Source organism: Vicugna pacos, chromosome 17 (assembly GCF_048564905.1).
Source record: "Vicugna pacos chromosome 17, VicPac4, whole genome shotgun sequence".
NCBI lineage: Eukaryota > Metazoa > Chordata > Mammalia > Artiodactyla > Camelidae > Vicugna > Vicugna pacos.
In genome coordinates, this window is record NC_133003.1 from 28,174,279 (window position 1) to 28,185,080 (window position 10,802).

The 10,802-nt window shown below is 42.2% G+C and overlaps 1 long non-coding RNA gene across 1 annotated transcript; it reads left to right on the top strand.

The window, feature by feature from the left end:
* The first annotated feature begins 1,557 nt into the window (after window positions 1-1,557).
* LOC140686578 (uncharacterized) lies at window positions 1,558-5,712 on the top strand. The gene is made up of 2 exons (XR_012060408.1): window positions 1,558-1,853; window positions 5,016-5,712. It is a non-coding gene; the product is annotated as an uncharacterized lncRNA (long non-coding RNA).
* Window positions 5,713-10,802: the final 5,090 nt, after the last annotated feature.

A 10,802-nucleotide genomic window follows, 5' to 3' on the forward strand; every position in this document is an offset into this window, starting at 1 on the left:
ACTCCTGTTCGACAGTAGCCATTCTAACAGGTCTGAGGTAAGATACCTCGTGGTGGTTTTGATTTGCATTTCTCTAATTAGTAACGTTGAGCATCTTTTCATGGTCCTGTTGGCCATCTATATGTCTTCTTTGGAAAAGTGTCTTCAGATTGTCAGCCCATTTTTTAATCAAGTTGTTTGGTTTTTTGTTGTTGCTGTGAAGGATTTTTTTTGAGACAGGGAAAAGTGTCTCAGCCAGGCTGGCTCTTTGAAATGAATCTTGCATTGGTGGGCTGGGGCATGGGTTGGAAGGAGCCAGTAACTCCTTGCGTATGGAGGCAAGTGCTCACAATACCTTGTTGCATGTATTTGCAGTGCTGCTAATTCAGCAGATTAAATAGCTACATATTTCTTCGTAAATATTATGGCCCAGATCTTATATGACATGTTACGTCTTGTAAGGACACTGAGATAAAGCCTATGAAAATGGCAATAACATTGAGAATAGGAGAAAAAGGGACTAGGGGTGGGGGGTGGAGGAGTAAAGGAACTTTTCTGGTTATGCTCTCACTGTCCACTGTTGCTGTTCATTTCATCTTTTCATTGTGACCTCTTGAATTGGCCAGAGTACATCTAGGTAGGCAGACTTTATTTATTAGAGATTCAAACTTCTATGAAATTACATACTAGAGGGTTTTTTTTTAATCCTAATTTTTTATGTATTTATTTGTTCCATCATCTTGTTCCACAAAGAATTTGAAGCAGGCATGTCTGCTTGGACAGCATTCCTTTCTCTCTGAAATGGCAGGGATCCATTCCTGCTGGGCTGAGAACTCTTCCTCATGGTGATCTCTTTAAGCAAATAAGGAAGGAGCACCAAAGACACTTTAAAAACCCAGACCATTTCCACTTCTTGAATCACAGATTTCCACTATAAATTACTTCACTGTTCATAAAATCTTTGCATAGTCATGCCGTTCTGGTTTTGGTTGAAAACTTGCTCTGAGATCATTAGCCTAAGCTTATTTAACCTCCCTCATACCCACCCACCCCCATACTCCATAACTAACTTTCAAAGAGTTAATGTGTTTTAGATATTTTTAACCAAACTTTTATTTTCCTCAGTGTATATAGAGCTGATCACATTTTCTTCTACAAACTAAAAAATTGGTGTAGTTTTAAAGTTGGACATTCTAATTTAGTACTTTATGTGGCTAATAAAATCACACACACACACAAATCCATGAAAAGAGTTTATTTAGTCATGTAACTTTAGCAAAAAAAAGAAAGTAAAGCTTTGTGTTTAAACTACTTTAGCTAAAAAGTTAGGTGGTGGGTTATATACCCCTTTTTAGCAGTTATGGTGGGTAAGTACCATGATAGTACCTGGAGTAAATAGAACTTTGACCTGCTCAAGTCATTTGTCTTTGAATACTTAAAAGTATATTTATTTTTCTGGTCTCATTATATAACCGAGTCCTCAAAACTTGTTTTAGTTATCTGTCTCTATAACAAATTACCTCCAAATTGATCAGCTCAAAATAGCAAACATTTATTATCTCACACAGTTTCTGAGGATCATCGAGCATCTTAGCTGGGTGGTTCTGCACCAGAGCCTCTCCTGAAGTTTCAGTCAAGCTATTGGCTGGGGCTGGAAGATACATTTCGAAGCTCATTCAGGTGACTTAGCCTAAGCCTTCGTTCAGTTCCTCGCCACTGCGGCTTCTCCACAGGGCTGCTCTGACACAGCAGCTGGCTTCTCCCAGAGCAAGTTATTCAAGAGAGAGAAGAGTGCAAAGGACAAAAGTCTTTGAATTTTTGAAGTGAGGTACCATCACTCTGCTACATTCTGTTGGTCACACAGATTGACCCAGGTACAGTTTGGGAGGATTAACCAGGGGTGTGCATACCAAGAGGCTGCAGGGATTGTTGGGAGTTAGTTTGGAGACTGGTTTCTCACATAACTTCCCATTATGAGTCTTCTAAATTGTTGGCAGACTTAATTTTATGAAATGTATCACAATGAACAAACTAAAGAGACTTCTGCATTATGTTCTTCCCTTGTATTACGCATCTTACTGTTTACGAACAAGTGGTAGAAAGTCCAAAACTTTCCTAAGAGAGTTCTTAGGAAACTTGTTTCTTTGAATGACAAATTACTAAGATAACTGTCATACGTACAATTTAAATTTAGAAGTTTTTATCAAGAGTTCTCAAAGTAGATAGTTCTCTTAAGGTGAGTTTGAATCACTGCCTTCTGGTTGTCAGTGGCAGCCGCTGGTAGATAGTATGATGATGCCCCCACGGGTCTGGAATAAAACCAGTGAGTGGCAGTGAACATTTCTGTTACCATGAATGTAAATTTGATTGTAGAGGACTTTGTTTTGTGGGATTTTTTTTGCTTTTTTTTTTTTACAGACTTTAAGCCTTATTTAAAGTATACACTTAGCACAATGAGAAGAGCAACACCTAGTTTTTACGAATTACCAAGGAGAAAGGTACTGAATAAGCATTTATTTATGCCCTGCCTTATTTCAATAGGTTTTATAGTCATCTCCACAGATACCTAAAGTATGGGATAGTGTGGTTAAAATGAGCAGGGGAGAGAGAAAGAAAAAAGTAAAACACGAGTGAGGATATAAAATTGAGCCAAGACTGAGAGGGAAAAAAAAATTACCCCATGTCATCCTGCACATATGGCTTTAAGCTTTCTAATAACCAAACCAAAAATCCTGGTCAGTGTCCATAAGATTAATAGTAAATTATTGAGAAGTATGAAGACTAAATAGGAATTCCTCTCAGGGCTTTTTAAAGAAATGCATGCTATGTTCCCCTTGTTTTTTCTGTGAACCTAAAATTGCTCTAAAAATAAAGTTGGGGTTTTTTTTTAATGCATGTTATATGATATAGGGAGTCCTGATGATCTTTGCAAAAGTATTCTAGGTAGATTGAAAAGATTAACATTTATCAAAACTGGGAAAGGTAAATGGAAATTTATGTCAAGGATTGGACATAATACCCATTCTCGCCCCAGAGCATCAGCATTCTACTAGCTAATGCTAGTGACACAGGAAATGAATATAGAGGTTGGGAAAGGCAAACACAATTTATCATTTTCAGATTTTGTAGTGATCTGTAGAAAACCCAAGAACATCTATGAACTATCAGGACTCATAAGAGTTGAATAAAAGTTTCTCAGCATAAGATCAACATACAAACGTCAACAGTATTTCTAAATACCAGTAACAACTAATTTTAAAGTGTAATAGAAAAAAAGACCCAATGTATGATAGCAACAGAAACTGTAAAGTACCCGGAATAGAGCTTTGAATTAATAGAGAAATACACTTGTGTTCACAAACAGGATGGTTCCATTTCATAAAGATGTCAGTTCTTCCAAAGTAAAGCTATAAATTTAATTCCAGTCAAAACTGCAATGGGACTTTTCTTTGTATGAATTTAAAGTCTCAGGAATTGCCAAGAGCTTTTGCAAAAGAAAAAGGACAGACTTGCTCCATCAAATTTCAAGTCTTCTAATAAAGCTATAATAATGATTTAGAATATAGTATTAGGGTGGAGCTAGACACATCAATGGAACAAAAGAGCTCAGAAATCAATCCAAGCACCTGTGGAATCTTGGGTCACCTTACATTATAAATCACAGAGAAATAATTCAATAAACAGTTCAAGGACAGTTGGATTTCCGTATGGAAAAACTTAAAGCCAATCTCTATACCTTGCACAAAAATAAATGCCAGGTGAATTAAAGATGTTAAACTGTTAGGGAAGAAGGGAGGGACAAATAACTTTACGACCTTGGTTTTGAGTCAAAATAATGAAGGTAAAAATAAATTCAACTATATTAAGATAAAAACTTTGTACAATGACAAGTGTTTAATAAGTTAGAAGAGAAACTGTGAGATGATATGTGTAACATACATAACAAAGGATAGTATCCCAAATGCATAGGTGACTATAATCAGAAAAATCCAAAAGAAAAATGGTCAAAAGATATGAACTAGCAAATCTCAGGAAAAAAATCCAGAGGGCCAATAAAATATAAAAAGATTATTCAGGGAAATGCAAACTAAAACACCAATGAGATATCATAAAAATCACCATCTTTATTTTGCTTTTTATGGTGTCTTTTTTTTTTTAAGATGTTTTAAATGCATCTTCATAGTGAAAAAATATTGAAGTCTGACAGTGCTGTTTTAGCAAAAGCATAGAAAAGCAGGACTTATCATCCATTGCAGACGCAACTGTAACTTGGGAGAACAATTGAACAACATTTAGGAAAGTTGAAAATGTGTAAGACTTTGACCAACAATCCCTCTTCTAATGATAAGTAGCAGAGAAACCCAGAAGTGTGTGCACAAGGAAATGTGTATGCATGGACGCATTCTATGCAATGGGAAAAACAGACAACCTAAATGTCCATCAATAAGGACAGAGACGAATTGTGGTGACTGTGTGATGGAACATTATATGACAGTTAAAATTATTAAGTTGGGCTTATATGTATCAATTCTGCTAGAGCTCAAACAATGTTGCATGAAAACTAAAAACCATTCTGTTGCCTATGTAGGAAAAATGTAGCTAGTGACAGTAGAAATAGCTAACTCTGTATTTTCTTCTGAGATGGTGGTGGGAGGGAAATGAGATTTAGAGAAGTGAAAGAGAAACAGAGAAGGGAGACCAGCTTTAACTGAAATGAATGCTATATTTAAAAAAAAAGATACATGTGGCAGAATTTAACACTTGTTCATTTGGGATGACAGATACATGAGTATTTCCTATATTCTTTCATCTTTGCATTTGAAGGAAGGGTACTGTTTCCCTTAGACAAGCCGTCTCTGTAAGACTAGCACATTTCACCTACACAGGCCCCACTGTGACGGTCATGTTAGCTCTCGTTGGACAGGTGTTGGTTGAGTAACCAAAAATCACTATCTATTTTGATTTGTATTGTGCCTTTTCTTAAAAAAAAAATGTTTTAAATTCATTAATATCATCTTTTGAATTTTCTTCCTCAGAATGCTGTCATCCTTGTGAACAAAGAACTGTATTACACACAGGCTTTCAGCAGCTGGGCCTCAGCAGGCTGACAATATTCCTGATAATTGCAGCTTTGGCAGGAGTTGCTGTGAAAGTGAGAAGGAATTCCTAATCAAGCAAGTTCTTTTGTGTCATCAGCTAAGGAGCTCACAGTGTCAGGCCTCCTCGCCTTTCAGAACCCGGTGCTCCAGGCCTTCCCTAGAGCAGCAGCCTCCTAGTTTGGTGGCGGCATTGCCTGGGGCAGTTCCTGTATGGAGCCGGCCCCCAGCAGTCTCAACACAGGGAAAGCAGACTTTCTTCTGGTCTGTCTGTCCAGTGGCAGTGAAGCAGACTAGGTGTTCCAGTCTGCAGAGAGGGGTTGACTGGAAAGCAGAGGAGGCTGCCTGCCTCTTGGCTCCAGCTGATTGTATGCTGTGCAGGACTGTTGTCACTGTCTTCTGAATTTTCAAGGGAAACTGGAAACTGGACTTCATGTTCACTTTCCAGATTAAAGGGGAAAGGAGAATGCACTGTGTGGAGCAAAACAAAGCATGTCTGCAGGCTCAGTTTGGCCTGGAGGATACTAGCTGGCAACCTCTGTTCTAATCAAGCCTGTATGTGTGTAAAGCACCAGAAGTGCCTTATGCCAGGGTTGGACTTAGAACAATAAAATGTTCCAGAAACCTTGGAACTAGACATAGGGTTGCCAGCTTTTTATGTTGCCAAGCAATAACGTCTTTAATTTTTATTAAAAACAAAGCAAACCACAGCTACTAGTTACTTTCACCCTAAAAAACAGGGTGCCCCTGATAGTGGTCCACAATTCCTTATGAAACCCTGGAAGTCAGATTTGTTTTGGAATTGAACATTTTTTACATTTTGAAAGGTAATGTAGTGCATATAATATTCGATAATAACATGTAAAATTTCTTCCGTGAACCACATGAATATCCAACTAAGCGGAATAAGTGAAAGCTATAAATAGCCATGTGTCAGTTCAAGACAGGATTTTCTGCCAAATGAGTTTTGGTGCCAAACCAAAATCCTGCTTTTCAGAGCTTTTTGGATTGTGGAACTGTTTCAAAAAAGGAACAGTCCTGTAGATGGACTAGCTATATGAAGCCCTCAGCATGCTGTCCTTATTTTTCTCGGGTCACCCTGGACCACTAGAACCTGCCCTGCAGGTTGGGCATTTGGGAGCTTCTGATGTGGGCCAAGACAAATCTCTATATGCTTCCCCACTTGGAACACGGAGTACACGAGCATACGTGGCAGAATTTCATAATAGAAAGTGTTCCTTGTGTCAGGAGTCCTAAGTCCTTGCATCTTCTAACTGCACTGGTCCTAGTTCTGATCTCTCTGCCACCCAGAACTCAGTTCCTCCTTTCATGACTCAGGTACTGGAATGCACCTGCCCAGGCTGGCCTAAGGCCCAGTGAGCTGGCTCCCTCAGCTGTCCCTGTCATGTGACAAGGCTGCCCTCCACACTGAGTGTCTTCTGGAGCAGCAGTGCTTTGTTGGGCTTTTCAAGAATAGCTCCCAGGAGGATCTGAACTGCAAAGAGTGTGCTGGGACTGGCCAGTTCAAAATAGCTTCCTGTCCATGCACCTGAGGAAGCAGTAAATGTTTATCCACTAGGTCTCACTGATGCCTCTCATTTCAGAAGCAAATGACTTCTCCAGGGAGCAGGTTGAGAAATTGATAGGGAGCAAGACTGCAGACAGGCCTTGAAGGGCAGGAGGGATTTGAGCTTATTCGGGATGTATCAGGAAGGCATTGCAAGGGGAAGGTGGGGAAGTTAGGAAAGTGTCAGGTGTGTGAGTGGTTTCATGCAGACTGGAGCTAGGCCCAGAGGAGGAGCTGGGTTTGGGAGGACACTGCCAGGAGGGGATCTCAGGTAGAAGAAATGGTTGAGACAGAGGGAGCTGGGTGTGCAAATGCTGCCCCCCTTGCAGGGGAGGATTCACACTTTTGGTTGTGCAGAGCCAGCAGGCTGCTTTCAGCAGAAAGGGAATTTATCATGAGGCCACATAATAACGTCTCTCTGTGTCTCCCAGTCTTCAGAAAGTCCCCCAAGCAGCCTCCCTTCCCTCAGCCCCCGGAGGACTTTTTCTGTGACCCTCTTCTGCCCCCCAGCACCGGTGTGTAGCTTCAACCCCCTATTAAACTGTGAGCTCCTGATGGCAGGGCTGTGCCTCACTCGCTTTTGCCACCCTCCAGCGCCCCCACACTCTGCTCTGTGAGTTTTCAGATTTTCTCCTTGTTGACCCTGAGTTGGCCTCCCCATGGGGAGGTACCAATTTTCCCCTTCCATCTCCTACAGTTCCTCCCGAAGATTCCGATCTCAGGCTCCGGGCATTTATTGCATTTTTATGATCAAAGGTCTTGTTCAAGCAGAATGTTTTCCATACCAGGAAGCTTACGAGGGTCCAGAGAGACCGACCAAAAGAGGAATGAGATGATTACAGTTTCTCCAGATCCTGGGTGAGTTTAGCACAAGAAAAGGGATTTGGACTTTAGTTTTGTTTCTCTGAACCTGAGCACCATAGCTAATTCAGCCCACACACACTTCCTATTCTTTGTGACTTTTTATTTTGTTGTGATTTCAAACTCACAGAAACATTGTAAGAATAGCACAAAGTAGTCACATTTACTGTTCATCCAGATTCACCAGTTGTTTACACTTTACATCATTTGCTTAATCTCTCTGTTTGTGTACACACATACAGGCCCACATTTTTTTTCCCCTGAACAATTGGAGAATGTCAGCTCTCTCGTTGTGTTCCTTTGCTTTAGTGTGTGTTTCCTAAGAACAAGGACCTTCTCTTGATTTTTTACTTTTTACTGAGAGTGCTGGTTTCAGGGCCCTGCTGTGGAGCTGACTGACAGTCCAAGGGCTAAATCTGAGGGATTTAGTCATAGAGTTGTCCCAGTGTTGTCCCAGCATTCCTTTCCTCCTGACTAAACCCTACAGGGACAGAAACCCACACCAAGGTGTGGGCTGGGTCATCTTGGAAGAGCTGATCTGTTGTTCCTGGGTGAAAATACAAGCCTTGTCACAGCTTCAAAGCCAAGCACAAATTGGGGAAGGTGACATCAGTTAAGCGGTTATCAGACCTTGAAGCATTTTTACTGTCCTTGTGGTGCCAGAATCCAAAAGGAAAAGAAGTGCACTTGTAGAGGAAGCTTTCTCTTTTATCCTAGCCCTTGCTGCTGCTGCTAATAGTGCAGTCCTCACAGCTGGCCTGAAAGTTGTCTTCCTGCCACCATCATCTGTGCAGGTGTCCTCAGATCCCTTCTGCTCTTATCTGGGTTCCCAGAGACTCTGGAAATCAGAGTCTCCCAGAAGAGCCATGGGGCAACCTTCCTTTTTAGGGTCCCCACTTTTTTCGTCATGCCTGGTGGGTAAATGGACAAGCAGATCAACCTTTTTCTTTTTCTGATTGTAACATTAATACCTGCTTACAGGGGAAAAAAATTCATACATTTAGAAAAATATGAAGAAAGGATACAGATCATGTGTAAGCCTGCTGTAGTTCTGGTATTTATTTATCTTTTCAGACTCTTGGTGCATCAGTAATTAGTCCTGTGTAGCTTGGAACCCACACTCTGGGGTCATCAGAACTAGACATAGTTCTGGCTCTGCCATGACTGCCTGGGTAAAGGAACCAACCTTTGTGATCCAGTTTCCTCATCTATAACATGGTTAGATAAGCTAATGCATGTCTAGGGCTTAGTCCAATGCCTGGCATGAAGTGATTGTCAAACAAATGTTCTGGGCAACCCAAAAGGACTCAAGCCATACCTTGTATGGAAGCCTGCTGTTTTTCTCTTAACAGTGGCTTATTCATTTCAGCAAATAACTTTTTGAGCACCCATTGCATGCTAGGCATAGCTAAGCACTGGCAAGTTAACCAAACAAAATCCTTATCTCCTTGGAACTTAGATTCTAGTGGGGAGATAACAAACTTGTATGTATGATAAAATATTTCATGGTCTGATAAGTGACCTGCGAGAGAATTCAGCAAGATACAGCAGGCAGGGAGGTCATCGGCAGGTGGCTATTCAAAGTGGTCAGAGAAGACCTCTTTGTAAAGGTGGCATTTGAGAAGCCTGAAGGAAATGAGGAAGCTGTGTGAACATCTGGGGGAAAGAACATAATCTGGCAGTGGGAACAGCATGTGCAAGAGCCCTTAGGCAAGAGCATGCTTGTCCTGTTTGAGGGCGATCGACAAGGCCAGTGTGGCCCAGGCAAAGGGAGTGAGGAAGAGAGCAGTCAGAGGGGAGGTTGGAGAGGTAGTGGGGACTCAACTGTGTCGAGCCCTGAAGGCCTCTAAAAGGACTGCATTGAGATGAGGACCCAGGGGAGGGGTTGAGGAAGAGGGCTGATGTGATGTGGCCCTCTTTAGATCTCAGTAGTTGTGTGTTATCTTTTTTTTTAACCCTTCACTTTAGTAAAAAGCTATACAGCTTCTTGGACTCTGTCAATCCACTCTCCCCCAAACCCTGTGGACTCTTTCCAGCCTGGAATGTCACTCAGTCTACAGCCTGCCTCACATGATGCTCCTCCACCGGACCCCCCACACACACACATCTGGGCAGGATTTACATCCTGGAGACCTACCCAGATACTTCCAGGCTAGGCCTTACCCCCAGCCTTACTGTTAGCTCCTCACCAGTAATAACCACCAGTGACCGGTGTCGACTGAGATCTTGCCATAAGCTGGGCTCCTTACTCAGGAGCCTGTTCAGTCCTCTCAGCCATCCTGCCAGGCAGCCACTCTCATTCACCCTTAAACAGCTGGCACCATGACCCGTTAACTTGCACAAGGTCCTGAGGCCTGCAGGTGCAGAAGCCAGGAACCCAGCCCAGCCTGTCCAACTCCCAAGGATGGCAGTGATGGACGAAGCACTGTCCCTGCAGTGCCCAGCACACCGTGGCCACCCAGACAGCAAGAGAGAAGGCTGAAGGAATCGATGCTCTTTGTCCCTCCCCAAGCTTTTGCTCTGTTGAGAAAAGGTCTGAGAAAGCATTTTGCAAGTTTATGTAAAGCATTACACAAACATGAGAGTAGTTATGAAGATAGAGTCTGAAATCCCGGTTCTGGTTTGGCTCCTGATTTTTCTGATTGCTGCCTCCTCCCAGACATTGGTATGTCAACCCCCAACACCTGAACTCCCTCAAATCTCAGCATATTCCCCAGCTTCTCCTTTGCTTTGCTTGAAACAAAGCAGTTCTTTTATAAAGCAAGGAGGGGGTGTGTGTGGTGGCCTTGCTTTGGGGAACACGCTTTCACCTCCTTCCAGTTCATTGTTTTCATACAAAATTCCAGACGCACAGGGCAGGCAAACAGAAGTCTCATTCATAGCCAGTGGGCCCCCAGGCTAGTATGTTTCCCCGCCTCCTTCCCCTTGTCTCTCATTTCAGTCTTCTGTAGAAGTTGTGATCCCATGTTCACAGCTGTGTTCATAGCTGATGGGGGTGGAGGGCATCCCCTCAGAGGCCATGTGGCATGGAGGACGGAGCCCCAGGTTCGCTTGCCGTTGGACTAGACTGGATTCCAGGCTGGTTCTGCTGATCACTAGTAAAATGAACTTGGACAAGTCACTTTCCCTTTCTCCTTTGAAAAATGTGATTCCTGACAATGGCTATGTGTTTATCAGGGTTGACACGTGCTTATTAAGAAACTATGTGCCTCCTTCTTCCCCGTTTGCTTGAGTTGACACAGAGCTGAGCATGAGGGCTCTTGGTGGTTTTGTGAAATCATATCATGGGTTTAAAGGCT